Source organism: Uloborus diversus, chromosome 6 (genome assembly GCF_026930045.1).
Source record: "Uloborus diversus isolate 005 chromosome 6, Udiv.v.3.1, whole genome shotgun sequence".
NCBI lineage: Eukaryota > Metazoa > Arthropoda > Arachnida > Araneae > Uloboridae > Uloborus > Uloborus diversus.
The window spans coordinates 87,372,662-87,396,874 of NC_072736.1; positions in this window are offsets into that span (position 1 = coordinate 87,372,662).

A 24,213-nucleotide genomic window follows, 5' to 3' on the forward strand; every position below is an offset into this window, starting at 1 on the left:
ACTTTCACCGTTTGTTATTTTTGGTACTGGGAATGTTTATAGACCAGTTCGAAAAAAATCCGATCGATAGTTCCTTTTTTATTCCAATTTAAGTCACAATCTATTGGATAAATACGAATAAAATTATCGGCTGCAGAAATTAATTCGCGTGAAAGATCTCATTGATAAGAAGTTAACTGTTGCCATTTTTCTTGAGTTTGAACAAATAAATTCTTTCTTTATTGTTTTATGGCTTTTCATGCAACGGGGGGATTTAAAACTTTTTCTATTTGATATTTTTAGCGATTGATTGATCTTGCAAACTGCGTGAGTACAAAATTTGAGTATAGTCACGGCTTCACTTGATACCTGGACCGATTATTATGAAAATTGCTATATATGTGTATTTTTCCACGGAGAAGGTGCATAATATGCTCATTGAAGCCACTCACCACCAGGTGGTACTGCAGAGTAGCAACTTCTGCCCCGTTCAACCGATTGTCATGAAAATCAGTATAATGATGTATTATTTTGTTGGCTTAGCAACGCGCGTCGGGTACAGCTAGTTTATGTATAAAGATGAGGATACAACTCCTAAGAAAGCAATAAATGTCATGCTTGCTCCGGAGAAGCCTTGATTCAAAATTTTCATTGTGATTACTTTTAATATTGCTGTTGTTAGGCAACGAATTTTCCTAACAATGGGTTTTATATTTAATCATAACATGGGGAAATTACATGAAATTTAATGTTTTCCACCATAACTTTTTAAAACTAAGTTTTTAAGGAATAAATTATAGCCTAAAATGCTCCCTGATGATGTAGCTATCTATGGTGAAAAAATGGTTAAAACCTGTCCAGTAGTTTTGAAGTTTACCCCGGACATCCTCACAGAAGTAGCCATTTATGTATATAGATATCGAAAAATTAAGAATTACCGTCGGCTCAACCGGAATCTAACAAAATGACACAAAAACCGGTTTTGCCATCTCATATTTGTTTCCAAGGTGTCCAATTCGGCAATATATTACCAAATGATCGTCAGTCTGAGACGCTATATTAGTTTTGCATTGAAAAAAGTAATTAATAGCCACAAAAAATGAGTAAACAGGCTTTTCAGAACACCCGATCGAAAACAAAAAGGGAAGTGCACACCCCACATGCGAAAATTATCCTTCTACAGCTTACGATTTTTGAGTTATGACTTATGAGAGGTACATACGTACATTCAGCAGCAAGGAACAACGCAATAATAAACTTGTTTGGTACTTGAATGCAGTATTAAAAACTCTTTCAGGGGTGACTAAAATAGAAATTCATACTGAAATTTAGTAAACAATTTTATATGAAAACAACCTTTACTTTGTATTAAAAAGTAAAACATCAAAGGTCCTTTTTTTTTTCAAAAACATCGGCCTGTTCCATCGGCTTTTCGATGTTTTTAAGGCCGATGGGCCGATGTTTCCTGCAATTTAGCATCTGCCGCCGTTGCCGATGCCGATGGATAAATTGCTGAACAATCGACGCCGATGCATCGGCCAGGCCGATGCATCGGTCGAGTCCTATAAAATTTTATGGTTTCTTCGGTAGGCCACAGCAACCAATTGGCGCTGGGATCGCTTATTTCTCCGGTATAAATTACCGTAAAAATCAGCGATGCGTTGGTCCGCCATTTTACAGTAACAATTACCAGAAAAATCTTCCTGAATTTTTAACAGTGTAGGATGTTATCTTTAAATGCCTTTAATCAAAACTTGAAAATGTCCACTTACATCCCTTTGCTTCTCACTGCCTCAATTGATTACTTCTCTCATAAAACAGGTGAGCTTCTTAAATTCTTAAACTATAGGTGAGTTTTGCGTTTTGAATTTAGTATACCTATACTTATGTATAAAAGTAATCATACGAGTTAGGATCCAAAAATTCTGGTACAACATTCTCCAATGACAACCAAAGCACGAAATTAAAATTAATCGTTTTAAATACATTGTACTGTTCTTCCCTTTGAGCTTGGATGGTTTCCCCTGTCACGTAATTGAGTTGCACGTTGGAACTGGAAGAGAAAAAATATGATTCGTTGCGGCATATGAAAGTAACGGTGAATGCATAGTTTTGGAGATAAAATAAACTAATATTGAACTAAGAAAAAGGAAAGATTTTAGCTGTTACTGGATAAAGTACATCATTATCGTAGCTATTAGGCATTAATATAATCAGAATTTCAGTGACTGAAATTATTAGACATTTTTATTTTACATGCATGCCATGGGCGATAAGGTCACTTTCAAAAAATCAAAATACGTTTTATGGGAAAAAATACAGGATGCGGTGCATATTCACATGTTAAACATTAGATGGAGTTCAAATGAACCAATTTTTAGATTTTTAAAAAATGGGTTTTTGAGTAATCTCACATCAAAAATAGCTAATTTTTGAAAATTTTCAAAATTTCAAATTTTATTTGCAAGGTTGTATGCATCTAAGTATTATAACAAAATATGTTAAAAAACTATCATATAAGGACTTGAGACTGCCATCTCCGTTTAGTAAAAAAAAAATGTTTCATGGAGAAAAAAATCATGAAATCGGTAAAAATGCAGTTTTCCGCCACGAAAATAAATTTTTTTCTTTATCAAAAACCGGTTAAACTAAATTTTCAAAACCGATGTCTAGAGGATATATGAGTCCTTATTTATTTTTAGAAATAAAATTATTCACATAGATTAAATACTTTTGAAAAAGTGTCCATTTCAAATGGAGTGTTTTGCTATTTCTTTTTACAAAATGGCGGATTTTGTGCAGAATTTTAGTAGGCTGTAACTAAAGAAAAAAAATTTCTTGCAAAATGCTTTTGGGATATTTCATATGTCACTTAGTTGTAACTACTGTAATTTTTTCAAAAAAATCGGTGATGCTCATGTGACAGGCCCTGCCTGATCTGAAATGGAATGACTCTACTCTGCCGTAAATGCTCTGTTTATAAAGATGCTCTTACAACTTTAATCGCTCACATTGGTGATTCTATATGGTGATTGAGTTCTGTGGTTACTTTTGCTGCTGTTTTTCGCTTTTTAGACATTACAATCCACTTCAATATACCACTTCACCGTTTATTTCATTGAGCTTCTCTTTTCCGCCCACTATTTTGCTTTGCCAAACTTGTTTTACCGCGTTGTGTGTATGCTGTCATGACTTTAGATACTGTACTTTTAGATGCGCCAAAAAATTGAAATGTTTCAGTTACACCTGCTTCAGCTCGACGCGCTCCAACAATTTGGCCTCTTTAAAAATTTGAGAGGTCCGACATTTCTCAAAATTATCACTTTTACTCTCAGGTGTTTCCATTATTTTGATAATTACCTGTGTATGTGTGTGTATATATATATATATATATATATATAGGGTGAGTCTTAACTGTTGGGCTAAACTTAGAGGGGTCGATAAGAAGTGGGATGCATATAGTCGCAAACGCATTGTTGACACTCTACATGCACACAAAGCCAGAAACTAATAGATGCAAAACAGGTCACAAATATATTACACAAAGCTTATTTTACACAACATATTAGTTTTAAAAAAAGGTATAGGGAAGATGTTAGAAGTTACGGCCTGTACTAGATTTAATACACGCGTCGCAACCTCTTCTCAATGGTCGCAACAAAGGCCCAGCGATCGAAAGTTTGTCAAAATGGTTCGTTATTGCGATAGATAGTGCTATGTCATTGCGACGCATGTATTACATCTGCATGCCGCAAGTTTCAACAACAGCTTGCAAACTTTCATATACATTAAAATGTGCAAAATCGTTATAATAAATGTGTGACTTTTTCTGCACCCACCAATTTCTGGACTTGTGTGCATTTAGCGCGTCAACATTGCGTTTGCGACCATATGTACCTCGATGATTCTTGCTTCTTATCCTCCCCTCTGAACCCCTTAACGTTTTTCTCAAGAGTTTAAACTTACCCTGCATTTCTATTCATATTAGTTACAAAGCTCTCATGTATGCTAAATTCCGCAATGTATGAGCAATAATCAATATAAATAAAAACAATTTTTTTAACTTTAATAATTGCTAAGAAATAATATTTTGCTAAAAAATGCAATCCTTTCTTCTAAGGTCAACTCAAGAAACCTTGTCCTTCAAACTTATCGAAATACAAGAACAAAAATTCCTTTATCGAAATCAGGCGATCCAAATCAGTCAACCAGATGAAGAACTCAAGATGATATTTTTAGACACTTATTTGAAACGATGCAGATTTCCCTGGTTCGAAAATCATCTGAATAGGGTCGTGATCATGATCAAGCAGTTTTAATAGCAATTGACGTAAACTAATCACGATGACATGAATAACAAGGACCTGGTTTTTCGCTAGCAGTAGAAAATAACTCAAAAACTTACGAAATAACTAGGAATTGCTCCCCCCCCCCCCCCTTAAAACATAATCAAAATAAACCAAGTGATGATAATTTTGCTGAATCGTCAGACAAAATTTCCCGAATAAGGAAATTTTGGGGAGGTCACAGTAACCTCCCATCGGAGTGCCCTTGTCGTCACTTGAAGATACTACCCCGCACTCGTTTTATAAATAATTTCGTCAATTGAGTCGTAATCTGAGTGAAGTTTTCACATACCGCACCAAAAAAATTCGCACTAAGAAATCGCACAAGAAAATTTTTGAGCGTACTTTTGTTTCTTTATATGCTTCACAATTAGAAAATAACTATATCTTCCAATGCTAAAAGATGAATTTGAATTAATTTGCAGCCTAAGCCAATTGAGTGTGTAATTATACTCGGTTTTACCAATTTTTTTTACCTCGGTTTTACCAAAAAAAAAAGCTGATACGGAGTAATTGTAAAAATTAAGTATTTATAGTCATAATTGGAGACCTGAGAATTTTTATTTAGCTGTAAATTTATAGTACGAAATCATTTACTACAGCTCAGGCATAAAACATGAATGTATTGTGTACGTACATTTTAAACTCCACCTTAAGAATGAATGCAGAGTGAAATTTAGCAATGCATTTGTCGTTTTTACTGGTGACTTACAGAGGAGATAGCAAAATTCAACATATGCTGTCCTATGCTGTACACATTGGACAAGACGATTCTCTAAAGTCAATACTTTTTATATTTCTAGTTTTTTTTTTTTTTTAGTTATAAAAAGTATTTAAAAGTATTGCAAAGTAAAACTAGACAATATGAAGATTTTCTACGATTCAAGAAATCTTTACTATGAACATAAATCATTTACGGATAGCTGATTTCAAACAGATAGAGCTACAATAGATTTATAAATTGGTTTAAATTTCATCCAGATCCACGGTCTCCAACCTCTTGCTGTACTTATAGGGTGTCCTGAAAACGTCTGACTGTTTTTAAAAATTTACAGCAGGGAAAAGGTAAATGATAAAAAAAAAATCATGCAGAAAATTCATGTTGTGGACCGTAAATCCCCCCCCCCCCCCGAGTTTCAAATTTTAGTTAAAATTTTTTACAATAGATGGCGCTGCAGCCCGTAAATCAAAAATAAGATGGAAAATTACACCATAGTTTTTCGAAAAAAATGAACAAAAGAACAAAACAATATTTTCAAACAATCGTCGGCTGTGTTCCCATGTCGCAATCGGAGGAAAAATCGGTGAATTTCAATTCATTTCTTTTACTTTTTTTTTTTTTTTTTGACTTACCGGCTTGCTATGTGCAGTTCCATCTATTGAAACATTTTTTGAGACATACAAAGAAGCGTATTTTGCATTCCATTTTAACAACAGGGAAATATATGAATTTGACGTTCTTTTTCGCGCTTAATTTTCAGCGGAAAACAAATGAACTAGCTTTTAGTCCAAGAGCCCATGAGTGCCAGACATACGTCATAGTATAAAGGTCCCTTTTGTTTTATTTTGCATAAACACATCACATCAGGTAAGAAAGGTTCGCTTTTATTTGAGATGAGTCGCGTTGGCTTTTGCAGGGTGCGTAAAATTGCTGCTAAAACTAATTATCACAGATTCATTCCATGTCACGTGGCCTGGTGGTCCTCATCCAATCATCTCCGATTTGGAAGACGTTTTAGAGAGGTGCAGACATGCATTTGAAGCTAACCTATGCAAATTGTAAGCTTTCAAAATACAAATCATGAAGATCTAAGATATCTCAAGAATGAAAGAAAAAAGTGTACTCCAAAATGGCTTCCAATGGGGGACCCGCCCGAACATGACAATTCCTTTCACGAAGCTGATCCACCATTTTGGAGCCCTTTCTTTTTACTGACCCTAGATCTTCAGGATTTGGGTCTTGGAATCTGAAAATCTGTATAGGTTAGTTTCAAAGGTATGTCTGCACTTCTACAAAATTTCGCTCAAATCGGAGATGGTCGGGAGGGGTGTAGGGAGAGACGACGAGATCACATGACATGGAATGACTCAAAGATACATAGCTTTTGACTCTACTTCTGCTACCTGTTTCCTGCCAAAGCCAGCGCGACTCGGCTTAAATAGTAGCGAATCTTTCTTACCTGCTGTGATGTGCTTACGCAGAAAATTTTTGGGCCTTTACATTATGACCTAGGTCTGGTCTCACGGGACCTTTATACTCTAACGTAGATCTGGTACTCATGGGCTCCTGCTCCATTGCACAATAAAACTAATGTACAAAACATGACAAAAATGGGAAAAAAAATGAAAAAAAAAATTGCAGATGCTGCGCTTAGCTCGTCCCACGATAGTTTGAATCGTGACACTTACTGTTAAAAGTTGTAATTTTTACGAGTGTATCAAATCGGAAAAATTTATTATTTTCAAATATCTGTCACTTAATTATTTTTCAGAAATTTTCATTTCATATAATGGATTTTAGGACGGCGTCACCCTGGATATACAAAATTTCCATGCCTCCAGTTCTTCTATTCTCATAGAAGCAAACTCTAAAATGTATGCTTCAATTTGTGTTGTACGCAATTTCTAGTTTTGGATGGTTAATCAATAAAAATGAAAAACTGTTATTAAAAGTTTAAATAGGAGCTTTGAAATAGGATTTTATTATTACTCACATAAATAACGAAAATTAAGTATTAAATAACCCTCTAAGGCATGCCCCAGATAACTTCCTGAAACTTCATAATCCCTTGGTTTATTTCGCTTAATGGGGGATGAAGCACACTTAAAGCTTTCAGAAATGTGAAAGATTATGATAAATTAAGTGTTAATCTCAATTAGTTTGTATGTAATTGAGCCCAGTATTTCCGACAATATGCCGTCCGAATACTTCTCGCGGGTCAGCCCATATACGAAGTATTACACTTATAAAGGTTAAAAAACGCGTATCTAATGTTTTTTTTTTTTTTCCGAATTTTACGAGCTTTCGCTAAACTACGTTTGATTACTTTACTGATTTTGCATGACCACTAATACTTATCCTTTCTTCATTAAGTTACAAAAATAAAATATGCACAAGTGTGAGATCCGGGAGTAAGCTGATGCCCAAGTTTTAGCAACACCGATTGAGAAAAATACGATTTGACCTTGTCTAACTAACCCCCTTATCGTGGTCATTTAAGATGTGATAAATGTTTATATTAACTTCGATTCTGATAATACGAGCTGGAAAATTTCGCCGTAAAAAACACATAAATGAATGCAATAAAAAAAATGGATGAGTCATTACATTTGTATTGGGAAAGTGAAATACAATCAAATACAATCTTTTCTTAGCGAAAAATAGTATGTTTTTATTCTGCGTATTACATTGACAAACATATAATCCAACTAAACGAGGAAAATTATTTTTTGTCATGTTTAATTATTTTTCCAAATGTTGTTATTCAATGACTTAAAAATTTCTTAATAAGATTTATTATTCAATTTTTGTTATTATTTACCTTAAAAATCTCGTATTATAAGCAAAGTTCGTTGGATTTCTCTTGTACAAATAATTCGCTTCATTCGAAACTAAATGATTTAAGAACCTTAATTGTTGGTAAACAGTTTATATAAAAACTAGTTTGTACAAATTCTTTTCTGTGTTCTTTAATGTCACTGCACAAGTAATACATAAAGTGTTATTTTACATTTCATGATTCCATTATTTTTAAGTTTTAAAATAAAAAAGTGATTTTATTTATACCTTCAGTTGAGTTACTATATCATGAAAATTATTTCTCAAAGGGTTTGTCTTGTGTGAAGTAATAATTTTCTTAATTTAATGTAATGGTATCATTTTCAAGATTTTTTTCCTCCGCTTTCGGTGAAAAAGAAACTAATAATTCACTTTTAGACGGATTTCCAAGAAATTTTACCTGAAAAAAAATGGGTAGTTTTGTTCGGTTACATTGAATGCTTTCATTAGTAAAAGGGAGAACCAGATAGCTCAGTCGGTAGAGCGCTTGGCTGTCAATCGAAAGGTTCAAGGATCGAGGTTCTACTCGGGTGCCATGCCTTTGTTAGATTTTAAGCATAATACCTATGGCATAAAAACTAATGCAGCGAGAATACATTTTGCTTTATTATATGAAGATGTTAATTTTCACATATGGTGTTCTGACATAGCATTTTTACGGCATGACCATACATTTAGAGCTTGATTGCTTTGCAAACGTTGGCAAGTAATTTTTTTTATGTTTGTTACAGCACTGGTTCTCAACCGGTGTACCCCTTATAAGAAAATTAAATTACATTGATATTGCCAGAATTTAATTTTGACAAAAATTTCACTAGTTTTATGCAACATTGAAACAAAAGTATTGCAATTCTTTATGTATTAACTTTTAGGGTGGTACTGGAACACAAAGAATCAACATTATTGGCAGGGCCGACGAAAGGCCATGTCAGCCTAATCGGAAACTAGGGACCCGGCCCATCTGTAGACGAGTGTCTTTTTTTTTTTTTTTAAAGTTTTATGGTAGTAAGTTTTTAAGTTTTTTGGCAGTAGTGGTGGGGGGACGGTCGGTGTCTAAACAAACAAAGAGTCTGCATTGGCTCTCGGCGGCCCTGATTGATGGAATGTACTTTCCGCAGATTTCGACAACTTACTTACGCGAAAAACGGTTTTTCTAGTTTAATGTAGCTGAAAAGCAAGTACAAAAATGTTTTGCAACTGTATTTAATTGAGTTAGAGACAAACATTGAGCTTTGTAAGAAAACAAAAGCACAACTTTCAAGTTGATTATTTCAGGAAAACTTTATTAAATTTTACGGCTGATGAATTAGATTTTTACTATAAAGCGTCTATTAAAGTAAAATTTCTTGTTTTAAATTTAAATTACCTACATGCAATAAACAGTTTGCAGGGCCGTGGAACTGGAGGGAAAAGATGACAGACTTCGACTCTTGGAACTTTAAACTTCCGCTCCGACTCCGCAGCCCTGGTTTAAAATTAAACTAATATGACACATTTCAAACTAATATGACTTAATTCGACGTGTTAGTTGGGGGTTAGCATAGTTTACGATATACAAAAAGGGGTACGAACAGGGCTTAATTTCTAGTAAAAGTACAGGAGCTGAAAGGTCATCAAATTTTATCTTTTCTTGTAAACAGGCTGATATTTCGACTGAACAGTTAATATTTATTCAGTAAATTTAGGGACAGCAATACAATTTAAAGGAAAAAATATAATGATGCTATGATCATATTTTATCATTCGGAAAAATTCGGTGTTTTATTCGACAAATTCAAAATGTCCCTCCTCCTAAAAATTTATGTTCGGGACTCTCCTGTAAGAACCTCTGTATTACAGTACGTTAAAAGCTACAAAAACTAAGAAAATACTTTCCATATCCTCTTCCTATTTATGCTACTTATTTTCTGATTACGTTCCAGACCCTTATCACTGTTAGTTCAAAGGTGAACGGAATGTGCGTCCTAAATTCTTTCGGAATAACTAATAAACAGTTGTTGCTAAACATACGCTGGAATATATAAACGTATTTGCAAGAAATAACGCGAAAATATTCGGTAATGGAAGCGTTACGTCACCGACATGCTCTAGTACTAGAAAACTCGAATTGATTCTATAGACGATGTTTTCTTTTTGATCGTATAAACAAAACGTTTTAAGATAAATATAAGACCATAAAAGGTCTTCATAGTATTTAAAGAGTTCAATACTTTCGTAAGAGTTATGTTGGCTATTATCACATCAGTTGACGCAATACTTTTTTATTTAAGGCTTATACTTGAGGTTCCATAACATTTTCAATTGCTAGGCACTTTTGGGAAGCAAAAATTCCTGGTCAAGTATCGAATTTCTCGAAAAGCTTAAGTGTATTGGACAACAAATGCAATTATTATTGTTTAAACGATTCAACATTACTCTGCTGATTGAACTTCAAGATACAGTAGTTTTTCCCATTTTAAATTTCGTTTTATTCCGCAATGAAAAGACGACAGAAGATAAAACTGAAAAATGCTTGTTGCATCATGAGATTTAATTTTCAAAATTCGTTGTAAGCACTTTTAGGGTCAGTTCCAAAAACAAATCCAGCCCATCCATATTAGGATTTTAACAAAATCGCAAGTTTCTATACTTTGCAAGAAAATGAAACTGAGCTAGAATCAAAATACAGGATTCTGTGCAATTGAATTAAATGTAAGGTACTAATTCGTATATAGGTCATTCTCCAGAAAACGTAACTTTTGAACGCATATATTTTTCAATTTCGAAACCTTTTGTTTTCTTTTTTTTTTCATTCTTAAATGATAGTGTTACCTACTAGAAGTAACCATAAACAATGGCCCAGCTAAGTTCCAATTATTTTACTCATAAAGAAAAAAAATAATGCCTTGTTCACGGAAGTAAAAAAAAAAAAAAAGAAAAAAAAAAAAGAAAACCTTTTAATGTTTAAAAATGGAGGCCAATATCAAAGTAATTATTTTGTTAATTGTGCAAATAATGAGCTATTTTAATGATTAGGGGGAATCGAATGTTAAGCTCTCCTAATTGAAGTACGGCTAAATTAGCAGTTATCCTTTTACTTCATATGTGTTAAAAAATAGTATTTAATAAATTTGAGAATATACTGGCAACTTGTAATTCTGGTAAAAATGCGTAAGATTGATGTATTTCCCCTCCGTCAGTTATTTTCACCTCAGAAATAATGACATTGATAAGGTCTGTCACGGAGGTGAGGAATTTTCCATTAATATAGGAATAATGGATACATTTTTCAGCGAACTATTTTGTTTCCTCGTTGCTACAATCTGCACACGTTAAGCATATGCAAACATGTTTACTTTTTTTTTTTGCATTAATTTACATCCCTGAAATTCAAGTTCACGGAGGTACGATGTCACAATAACTAGTTAGTTTTTAAGGCAAAATCCATCTTCTTGTTTTTCTACAAAAATATCACAACTTCAACTATGGCTGAAAATAAACAAAAAGGGGTTGCTCTGTATCATGGAAAATAAAATTTGAATTCATTACTGCAGCGTGTTAATGACGGATGGTATTTTGTGTTTAGGTAACGGAGGTGAGAATTTATTGTGTGACATAATTCGTTATCCTACTAAAACGAACTAAAACACAATATCAAAAAATTAAATATTCTTAAACAATTAGTATTTGAGACACTTGTGAAAGGAATAATAAATAAATAAGTACATACTTTTAATTCAACAAGTTGTTAAAGCAATATAAACAGTCACGCAAGTTGTGTGACATGCACCCAGAGGTGAGAATTCACATGTTGTGAACCAAAAATATACTAAAATAAAAATTATTATTAAAAAATTGTTGTCTGGTTTAAATAGATATATTTTTGATAAAATTAAAAAACATTGTTAAAAGAATTGTTCCTTAAAGTTTTTTCTGTAAAATTCGTGTGACAGAAAAGTTACACTTTTTGAAGAATGACCCGTATACTAGCAATACGGCACGCATAAAGTACCTATACTTTAGACATATGGATATTTTATGCATAAATGATAAATTCAGTTCTTCAACTTTAAAAATCAAATGGTGGTACAGATGTGATATACCCCCCCCCCCCTTGGTGAGGATAGAATTTTTAGCTCATTTCGAAAATCGCCAACGTTGGCGATAAAACTTTTTCCGGTAGCCCTAGTAACCCTGCAGAATATACCTGGGAAGTACAGATGTGAACTAATTCTTTTCGCACGTGTGTCCGTGGAGGTAGGTGCACATATGTTCCGCTCTTAGGGGGATTTTACGACGTGGTGTTGCTTCGTGCAATATACCTTACAGGAATGCTTATTTTGTGTTAGTTTAAATTCAGTAGTTGTGTTTTGAAGTAAAAACATTAGAAAATGCCAGTTTCTTCAAACTTGAAGGTTAATTAAAAGTTAACTCTAACGTGGTGTGTATCTGTAACGTGCCATTGTCATATGATGTATTGTTTTAGACTGAGTGTGAATATTTATACCATATAAAAAGGTAAGTTCTTTATTTTAGAATTCAAAAAAAAAACCTCTCACTTCCAAAATTCTTTGTTTTTACAAATCCTTGAGGGATTCTTGTAGTATACATAACTGTGATCATACTCCGACTGTAATGTATATTAACAGTCGGAGGGATAACGGACCGAGCGGAGCGAGGTCCTGGCGAGCCAGAGGTCTCATAGTACTTTCGTAATGAGACCGAGGCAGGGCCGGCGAGCCGAGGTCTCACTACGAAAGTACTATGAGACCGAGGGCTCGTATCCCGGAGAAATGATGAAAAAAAAATTAATGCATTAATTTCGACTTGTAATTAATACAATAATTTATTTCATTGTATTTTAATATGTTTACAAAAAACCCCGGCCCTGTACATTTTTGAAGCATATATTCGTGATGCTTTTTGTTGTGCTTTTATGTTGTTTATATATATATTGTGTTCTGAAGTGCTTTGGTCATGTTTTCTTATCTGATTTTTTCCTGTTGGCGCTAAAAAAGCATCGCTAAGAACGATGTATGACATATGTCGTCATACATCGTTTTCTTGGCGACACTTTCTTGGCGCCAACAGGAAAAAGTCGCCAAGGGTGGGGTATATCACATCAGTTCCCAAATGGTAAATCATATTCACTTACCTTTCTAATAGTAGAACAATCGCAATTCTTTTCCCCCCGGATCTTCTAGTTGAATATACTGACTAAACTTTCGTTCCGTATCAAATGTTAATTCAAAAATTAAATTCATAAAGGTAGACTTCCTGGTTACAAAAAGACATTTGATTGATTTAATTAACATTTACGGGTACAATATGATACAGTTTTATACATAAATATATTGCAGACAAAAAATAGCAATTCTTACGCACAGCTCGAACCTTCATTTCGCTAACAGAATCAAAGTTACAGTTTGCAGTTAAAAGTTCTCGATCTTAATTTCGCTTGCTTTTTTTTCCAAACAAAGTGTGCACAATGTGCACAAGCCCACACACACACATACATTTATACATACAGGGCTTAATTTCTAACGAAAGAATTGCAGGAAGCCTGTAGTCTTCAGTACCTACTTTCGTACGTAAAAAGCCTGAATTCCGTCCAAAATACAAAAATTCAGATAAAATTGAAAAGTTCATTGAAAATGTTTTAGAACCTCAAGTATGGCAACTCGGCTCCCCTACGCTCCCATGCAAATTAAGCCTGCATACATATCAATGCGGAAGAAAAATATCAGCCATGTGAGCTTCATTCGTGTAACAAAGAATAATTCCATCAAGAACTTATTTATTACTGAAATGAGTTCAGTTGAAGAATTCATTTCTAAAACTGGTGGCTGCAGATAGTCTGCTTATTAATTAAATCGATTAGATATTTTCTTCCGGTTAGGCGCTTTGAGTCTGTGGTTGCTTTTTAGAAAAAAAAAATGAGACATGGAAGGGCAAGAGTACAGATAATAATCTGGACCCACTGCCAGACTTCATGGAAGTAATTATCTGAAGTCTACAAAGGTAAGGGGCCATTCATTAATTACATGAGGATGATTTTGGCAATTTTTGACTCCTCCTCCCCCCTGTAAGGGTAAGTATGAATTTTCAAGCCAGTCCCTCCTATTCTTACGTCAGATCTCATTTCGTTTTTCAAAATAATAAAATGTTGTTAAAAAAGGATCAGTAGCACTAAAACTCCCATACCAGTTTGACGCAAATCAAAGATTTTTATTTTTCAAATATAGTACATGAGGCGATATTAATTAAAAATAAAACATGCCATGATTAGTACGATTCATTAATCATATTTTGCACCATTCATTCTTTGTTCAACAGGTAAAAAACAGCTCATCCTAATACGTTTTTTACCTTCCGGAAGCAAATGAAATATGATCTCTTCCATCAAACCACTTTATCGCGCAATTTCCAATACAAAATATGGACTTGGAAAATATTACGTAAGAATGGGTTTGACCCCTCCCTGCCCCCAAAGTAAGGGTATGTGGAGATTTTTGAAACACCCCTCCCCTCCGGGACCCTGACGTAATTAATGAATGGCCCGTAAGACAGAAAGAGCTCGCTACCAGTGGCAAAAAGTATCCGACCTTCTTTTAATCATGGCTTTTGAGTATGGAACTGCAAAGATGGAATGCAAAATCCTATCGGTTCAATTCCATAGAGTAACAATACAGCTGTAGAAAACAATATAGGGTTATTTTTGACTGCTTACTACGCATGAAAACGTTTTTACCACTACCGTTTGACGAGCTGAACTGAAAAGTTTCAGTCAAGGGCTCACGTAATTTAAATTCACCAATATATGGCGAGCATTAGAGCTACTTTTTTTACTTGATGATTTCAGGATTTGTATGTCTAAGTAATTGCGTAGAAGGATCGGTAACGTTGATTAACAGCACGCGATTTCATTTGTTCTCGCGCCACGCCTGGACAGCCGCTATGAGATTGCAGGCATCCAAGGCAACAGCAAGAAACAAAGAAAAAAAAAAAAAAAAAGACCAATGACGCCACCTCGAAAAATCTGGGACAGTATATTTCTTACTGATTTTGAGTCCTACGTATATACAGGGTGGATATAAAATAATGTGAGGTGTTCAGAGCCCTCTAGCAAGTGAAAAATTTGGACGAAAAATTGCCAAATTTCATGGGCGCACATAGCAGACCATGGGATTTCGATTTCTGCAATAAAAAATAGTACCGCCAGGGGTATTTAGGTGCTGCAGAAGTGTATTACTTCCGAATACTGAAGAATTAATTGCCAAAAAGTGCAGAACACATCAAGTTTTTTACTACAAATGTTTGTTGCTTGTAAATAAGGTTCAATAAAACCAACAAGAGATTTCAATTTGTAACAAGAGAAGAATAATACCAAAAATCGTCAGGAAGAAATTTCGGCGCTAAGCAAAGATTTCTTTCTTGAGAATAATTTTCATGTAAGATGGTGCACCACCCCACGTTGGGCTTTAGGTACTGAGTGTATGGCGGCAACATTTCTTTGATAGCAATTATATTAGTGATGTATTTCCTACGGTATGGCCCCCTTGGTATCCCAATCTTTCAGCTTGTGATGTTTCGCCATGGAGATTTCTCAACGCTGTTGTTTATCTACGACATGTTCCCGATATCTCAACTTTGAAAACTCGAATAATATTACAGGTAGGATAAATTAAACCTCTCCCCCCCCCAACCCAAATGTGTAGAAAATATTGTGCATTGTATGAAGTACATGGAAAGTACCTCGATGTTGCTCATATTGAACCTCATGTGTTAGTAATAATCATATTTTGTGAATAAAATTAAAGCATATTTTGTCAGTTTACATTTAATCCTTCAATATTCACAGTAATACACATTTTTAGAGCCAAAATTTCCCCTGGTGACGAATTTTGATACTATTTTTTATTATTATTTCAGAAATCGAAATCCCACGGTGTACTATGTACGCCTATGAAATTTGGCAATGTTTCTTCTAATGCTTCATTCGCTAGAGGGTTCTGAACACCTCACGTTATTTTATAACCACCCTGTATGTTTCTTGTCTTTTTTTTTTAAATTGAATAGTGCCTTCGACTGGCACCATTTTTTGTTGAGTTAAAAATTAAAAAATTTAAAAAAACAACTTAAAATAGGTCTTAAATTTTTGAGAAACTGTGCTCAAAGATTAAAAAAAATACTATTCAAAGCTTGATAAACAGTTACCATTTTCATTAGAAGTTGAAATTAAAAGGTCAATGCTCAAGTAAACGTTTTATCTTCATAAAATCTTGAAAAATATTACCATTTTTAATACAAATTTCTATCAGGAATAACTAGGTGTGACAATATTATTCCAGGGAGAGCCTTACAGGAATTTTTTACGAAAAGCGGGCGGAAAATGTTGACGCACTCATGTACACAACATTTTGCCACACTGAAATATTCTTTGCTCTCTACTATAGATACCTGGATCATAGTGAGTAGACTTCCCCACCCGTTATCTAGAAGATGTGCTTTAAAATCATCAAAATGTGGCACAAAGTTGGCGCAGGCGGTATTTTCTGATTTATATTTCCTGCATTTCAGCTGCTTCTTCGTGAATGAAATTAAAAAAAAAAATAATAAACCATCTTTATAAAAAATCGAAAATAAATTTTTCAAATAAATGCTAAAAACAAAAGAAGGAATTGTTTAGAGAAAAAAAAAATACTATAACCAAATTATATTCAGCAGGAACAGAATCAATCAACATTGACATAGACACACGATTACCTTGTGTACATTCGATAATGTTGTTTTACTAGGAAACGATAAGTTACGTAACTATCAAACCAATGCAACAATTATCTGTTAGTCGCTTTATATGTACATACCCGTACGTAAAATCAACAGACAGGTTACAGATAGTTTTTTATTTGGTGTTATTTCTTAAAAATAAAGTTTGCAGGAATTTGGATCACGCTTTAAACACATTGTAGAGGAGGGAAATGTGGAAATAGAAAAGACTAGATAATTTTGTATATTAAACGCATACCTTATCTATGTTTACTGAAGAATCTTTTCTAGAAAGGTCTATAAACTTTTACCAAACGACCTTGAAAGTGGTTCTATTCAAACTATTTCAAACATTAGAATAGAAAAAGCTATTTTACACATACTTATCGATAGAAAATATGAAATACTACCTTTTCCCCCACTTCAGATTTCTTAAAAATAATTTTTCCCTTCATGAGATTAATTACACAATACAAATTTACTATGCACATTAATTGCAATTAACTATTCAGGTAAATTTTTGAACATTTATTCATTTTGTGCTTAGCTCAGGCAGGTAAATGTTTTGTATTTTAAAGTAGTGTTTAAAAGTAATACTTCCAGAGCTCAGTTCATGTGATATACTACAGGGTTTTCAATCTTTTATAACCCATGAACCACCTCCCCCCTTTTTTATGTGTAGCCTTAACTACGTAGGCTGTTCAATAACTAATAAGACTAATTTCACTTCTGAGAAACCATTCATCGGAATGTTAATTTCTGTGGCATGAAAAATGCTTGTTGTCGGTATTAACAAAACCTACCGATATTTGGCGCGTACAGACTCACGTTCCTGAGTATCACGTGTTTGAATTGAAACCTGTTAGCGTTCGCCTACGAGGCGCAGCAAATTGTTAAAATGGAAGCGTCGTTAGAACAAAGTTATGCGATTTATTATTTTTTTTCGTCTGCAAAAATCAACATCGGATAGCTTTGATGTGATACGTGAAGTTTTCAACGATAAAGTAATGTTTTAGAGTCAGTACCTTTTGCTGGCATAAAGCTTTTAAGGAAGGCAAGCAGAATATGGGAGATATTGAACGTGAGGGACAACTTTCAACGTCCATCACAGAAACAATGATTAACACTGCTGCTATTATTATCAAGGGAGATCTCAGAATTATTTTACATCAGTTAGTTCTGGCTGACTCCTCAACTTAAGAAACCATCACGAGGCAAACATTTTGAAAGAAACAAAGCACGTGTTAACTCTTCGGAGGCGACTTTGAAATAGCTCTCACAAACTTAACGTTCGCAACTTTTTAAGATGCGGACAGAACGTCGAAATAAATGCATTTAGCTCCGCAGAAGTTATTCTTAAAAGAACTATGTAAATTTTGACGATTAAAGTTGTTCTGTATTTTTTATAAATTTAGTCTTATTACTTATTGAACAGCCCTGTATGTGTTTCCCAACAAAATCACTTTGGTTTTATACTATTTTATTTCAGTTATATGTGTTGTATTATTTCAACTTTAACTCTGAAGATGTAAATACTTAAGTAAGCAGAGACAATTTTAGTTAAAAACAGGAAATTCTAACCGACAGCCCGGGGACGATACCCAGAGACTGCAGCTTACTCTTGTTTGGGGTGCATCAATCTAAAATATAGCTATGAATGAGCTGGAAGCAGATGTCCCGTCAATGAAGCTGAGATCACCTTTAAGTAGTAGCTAATTAATGAGCGGAAAAATTAACTGAGATTAAAACCCAGACTGAATAGAGAATTCATACAGCTCAAGTTTCCGCAGTGAAAGATGTAGAAACCTTACACACATAACGCTAAATCCAGCATATTTCTTACTTCAATTTTCAGTATTGTATTGGAATACTCTTTCTGCTAAATGCGTTCTTAAGAAACTTGCGCATTGTTTTTAACTTGAAATATTGAAATCTATCGTGGTCACACTAAGGTGTCTTATTGTCGCTTTGAATCGATGATATATCTTTTTATGTCATTATCATGACGATACTGATATTATGCATGCGTTTTTTTTTGTTATCATTATTTACCATTTTCTATCCTACATAGTGTGTGTGTATATATATATATATATATATATATATATATATATATATATATATATATATATATATATATATATATATATAATATATTGACCTTTTTTTCTTTTATCCAAGGGGGGTGGCGTTGACAAAGGTGGCAACTTCATTTGGCGGAATTCAAGTTTTGGTTTTGTTTTCGAGGTTTTTGAGCTTAAGAGCGGGTTTTTTGAACTATTTAACTAACTTAAACGAGAGTGATGAACTGAAATTTCACAGCCCGCTTTAGAACCACAAATTTCCTGTTTACAGAAAATCATGCAAAAACTAGATAACTGCTTCCAGTAAAGTTTTTCTATTTTCTTCCCTGATTTAGATATGCGGAAAATTCTTACACGTGCACACGTGCGGTGTACAGGTCGTTGAGTAATCGAACTTCATATTTTCTGAAAAAGCTGAGAAAGCTTGATAGCTGGATCCAGTGATCGACAGAAATCCGATTAAAGAAATGGCTCCGTGTTAGTAATTGAATTTCATGCTTTCTGAGACCACATTCTTGTTAAATGCAGTAAGTGGAAAACATTTTGTATGCAATCGAAATTCATTTTCACATCCAAAAACTATTTATGTTCTAAATAATAATAAAATTTGCAAATTTAAAATATTTGAAGCATTTGGAATGGAAATTCGAGGAGGAACGAATTAGGTATTGCTACATTCCCTCACTGGAACTCATGTATCATTAAATACCAAGAAGTTCAGTGAACTTCTATATATATATATATATATATATATATATATATATATATATATATATATATATATATATATATATATATATATATATATATATATATATATATATATATATATATAGGACTCGACCGATGCATCGGCGCCGATGGTTCAACAATTTAGCCATCGGCATCGGCGGCCGATGCTAACTTTCAGGAAACATCGGCCTTAAAAACATCGAAAAGCCGACGGAATTGGCCGATGTTTTTTGGGGGGGGGAAAGACCTTCTGTTTTACTTTGTAATGCAAAGTAAAGGGAGTTATTGCTTTCATATAAAATTGTTTACTTAAACTTCAGTATGAATTTCTATTTTAGTCACCCCTGAAAGAGTTTTTAATACTGCATTCAGGTACCAAACAAGTTAATTATTGCGTTGTTTCTTGCGGCTGAATGTACGTATGCATCTCTCATAAGTCATAACTCAAAAATGGTAAGCTGTAAAAAGTTAAAATTTCGTATGTGGGGTGCGTACGTTCCAGTTGTGCATTTCCCTTTTTGTTTTCGATCGCGCGTTCTAAAAAGTCTATTTACTCATTTTTTGTGGCTATTAATTATTTATTTCAATACGAAACTAATATAGCGTCTCAGACTGACGATCATTTGGTGATACTCTCTATAACAAAAAAATCGTCGCACCAAGAAGGAGTGATTCGATTGAGACGAAAATTGGCGGATAGGAAGACAATAGACAGAATAGTAAATTATTAAATTCTTAGTACAATTGAATAATTTATGTCAGAGTTACAGTAACAAGTTCAAAAAGGTATTGACTCGCCTCTAGCCTAGATACAAGCTGAAGCACGACATGGGAAACACCGATAAAGCTCCCGGAGGTTGTCGACCTGCGGTATTTCCGGCCAAATTCGCTCCAGTTGTCGGACGAGGTTATCAACATTCCTTGCCAGATGCAAGCGCCATCCATTCATATCCCAGACCTGCTCGATGGGATCTGACGATCTGGCAGGCCACGGAAGAGTTTGACAAGCCGGCACACAATTGCCGTATGTTATCTGGCATTGTCCTGCTGAAAACCAGCCGAGGGCACTGCAAAAGGAACGGTAACAAAACAGATCTTAGGATGTCGTCGACGTACCACTGTGCAAAAAGTGTACCTCTAATTACGACCAAAGGTTCCAGTTATCAAAGGAAATGGCACTCCAGACCATAATGCCTTGTCAAGGGTCAGTGTGGCGTGCAAAAGTGAAACCAGGATCCCTCTTCTGAACTGGGTGCCTCCAAACACGTCTTCGATGATCGTCATGACACAGTTGGAAGCGAGATTCGTCGCTAAAGACTATACATCCCCATTCGGCACCATTCCAACCTGATCGAGCCATGCTCCACTGCAATCTGGCTCCGCAGTGTGTAGGTGTCAGTGGTAGGTGGCGTAACGGTCGGCGCGAGCGTAGATTTCGTTGTCCCAACCGTCTGTAAATGGTCATAATCAGGGCCGTCCGAAGAGCTGACGGCGCCCGAGGCGAAAGTTTCCTGGCGCCCCCCCCCCATACACACAGAAAAATCAAGTTAGTTATAACATCAGTGCATAGTACATACTTGAATATTTTACACATTGATAAACAGAACAATCAAAGGGCTATGCATAATAGAAATTAAAACACAAGCAATGAATCTGTTTTTGATATTTGTGAAACAGTAATGCCCCAAAAACTTTTCGAAAAAGTTCAAAAATGTTAAAAATCCAAATAGTTATCAAGTAAAATGTTATCCCACTAGTTAAAAAACAAACAATTAAAACTGAATTGGTTATTAATATTGATCAAACTAAGAACACGAATATAATTTGCTGATTTTAAAGAGAAATGTATTTATCGAAGTAAATTACATCAAAATTAAATTTCGATCTGAACTCATCCAATGATTCTTTTCAAGAGTTTTTTGGTTTTACTTGCACCAATTTTTAATGTCAGCTTTCTTATATGTTATAAATAAAGATGTTATTCTTTTGCATAAAATATTTGTAAGTTTTAGGGAGAAGCCACAAATACTCAACAACACCGAAAATCGCTCAGAATTGCGTTTCTAGAGCTCTAATTTCGAAAAATCACTGGCCTTAATATTACAAAATATGGCCTTAAAAAATTGCTTTTAAAAATTGAGTTTAACAAAATATTCGCCCCCATGCCGCCTTTCTTTAATATCACAAGCAATGGGTTTTTCAAACGACACTTACAAAAAATTTAAGTGGAATAGCTCCTGAAAGTAAAACACTGCTTACATTTTTTGACCATAATTTTGAACAATTTTCCTGGGAGATGCTCCAGAGCCTCCTATCCATCAAATCTTCAAAGTTTGTCTAAAGCTATGTTTTTGAAATTTCAATTTCGAAAACTTCATTGGAAGAAGGAATTGATTTTAATCTATTTAAAAAAATAATCGATCGGAAACAGTCTCTGAACCCTTACCTACCCCCCTCTTTCCCTTACCCTAACGTCAATAAACATGGCCTATAATCGCGTTTTAAGGCTAAAATTGCGTTTTTAAAACAAAGAGTTTCAAAATTTTGACCGAAAACCTTTTGACATTTTTTCCTATCCGATCAATAAAAAAAAAAAACATTTTTTTTTCAAAGTGACCCCTTAAAAAATATTTCTTGTTACGTCACTATATGCAGGGGCAGACTCAATCAAATTTGGTGAGAACTAGACAAAAGAAAATTGCCTTTTGTTTGATTCTAAACAGTTATATTCTCAGAAATTGTATCTGTTTCAATGATACAAAGGAAACGAATGCTTTGGAGACTGAGAGACAGGAATATTTTAGTGCCATAGAACAAAATAGAGAACCATTGCAATGATTCTCTATTTTGTGTGTCTATGGCTGCGTATCTATGATACCTGAAATGAGGGAGCGCCGCAAGGCACCCCTCATTTCGTGTGAATGTCGTTGTGTTCCGTCGAAATGAGGGGCGCCTTGCGGCGCCCCTTCATTTCGTGGCGCCCGGGGCGATTGCCCCGCTCGTCCCCCCCCCCTTCGGGACGGCCCTGGTCATGATGGACACTAGTGTTTGGGTTGAACGTCTGATGGTTCATAGAAATGAAGAAAGCGCTGTGACAGCTGATCGGACAATCACTCTGTCATCACGATCTGTTTTGACCCAAGGTCGACCGCTAACATCCTGACGCTGAACTCTGCCATTTTCCACCCATCCTTGCCAGCATCTTCGAATCGCCGCATCGCTTCGACTCAAATGACGAGCGATTCTCCGATTTGACCAACCGGCCTCTTTCAATCCAATGATATGACCTCGTTTAAACTCTGACAGTTGCTCATAATGAGCACGAACCATGCGGCGAGGCATTTTTAAGTTGTTGAAAGGTAATCTGAATAGCAATCAAACCGAAAGTTTTAACAACTATTGAAGAACTGCTCTTTATATACATCTGCTGAATGCGCAGTTTCGATGCGCTGGAGATCAAACTATTCATCCATTGGACACCAAATTTTAACCATTTGCACATCTGATCAAAATAATCATGCATACAAAATTTCAAAGCAATCGGATGATTGCTTCTTGATGAGTCGATTTTTTTGTTATAGAGTGTATATTGCCGAATTGGAGACCATGGAAACAAATATGAGATGGCGAAACCTGTTTTTGTGTCTCTTTGTTAGATTCCCGTTGAACCGACGGTAATTTTTAGAACACTTGCGTGCCCCCCCCCCCCTCCCTTATTTCTGAAATTAAACTCTAGTTGCACTTTCGAGTTGTTTAAAACTAGCACCATTTATAAAATTAGAGTTTTTTTTTTTCAAACTTAATCTATTGTTATGGAAGAATTTAGAGCATTAATGTAAAAAATTGAGTAAAGACGTTTTGAATGGTGACATAATTCGGAAACCAAAGGGACTTTTGAATTTTTTCTTCGGAAGTGCTGAAGTCGACTCAGAAACTCTTCCGATGGTGGTAGCGGTTCTGTACAAAACAAATGAGGCCGAAGTTGGGAACGAAGTTCAATATTGTGAGTTGCTCCAAAATCAGCGGGTGACCCCCCCCCCTCCCCCGCCCCTCCCTCGTCTGCAATTTTGAGCAATCAGACGTTATTGTTTATTATTTTACTTTTCAAACACAAAGGTATTTATTTAACTCTTAGAATATTGAAGTTTTGATGTTTAAAAATAGAAATCAGAGATCATTTATTTCATTTATTTTTTTTATTTATTTATTTATATTTATTTATTTATTTATTTTTTATTTTTTGCTGATATCAAGAGTTTCAGTAACATGGAAACTAAATTGAAGGAACAGCACCACAATTTGTTGATTTTGTGTATTTCTTTGAAATGTATGACGAAAAATAATTATCTCTGGTTCTGTACAAGAACAAGACAGCTCCAGCAATTATTTCAAAATATATTAACTGAAAGGATCTGTAACTTTGAACTTTCAGGAAAAAGTGAAGAAAAACATTACCTGCGGATGATTCCACTTCAAATAAACAGGATATTCAATCTGATCATCTCAAATTTTCGTGAAATTTTCAGAAATCTTACTCTTTGACATCTTTAGTTTATATATATTTTTTAAAAAACCTATCATTCATAATGACAAGTCTTCAATTTTTAAAGTTCGTTATAAATCACTTCTTTTAACTGTCGGCAATGCTCTTTTAAAATGTCATTACGTAAGTTATGTGAAAGCTACAGAGTTGTTTAATCGATCACTTTATTTACAATTACACGCATTTTAGTTTGATATGTAACTAGAATATTTTCGAGAAAAA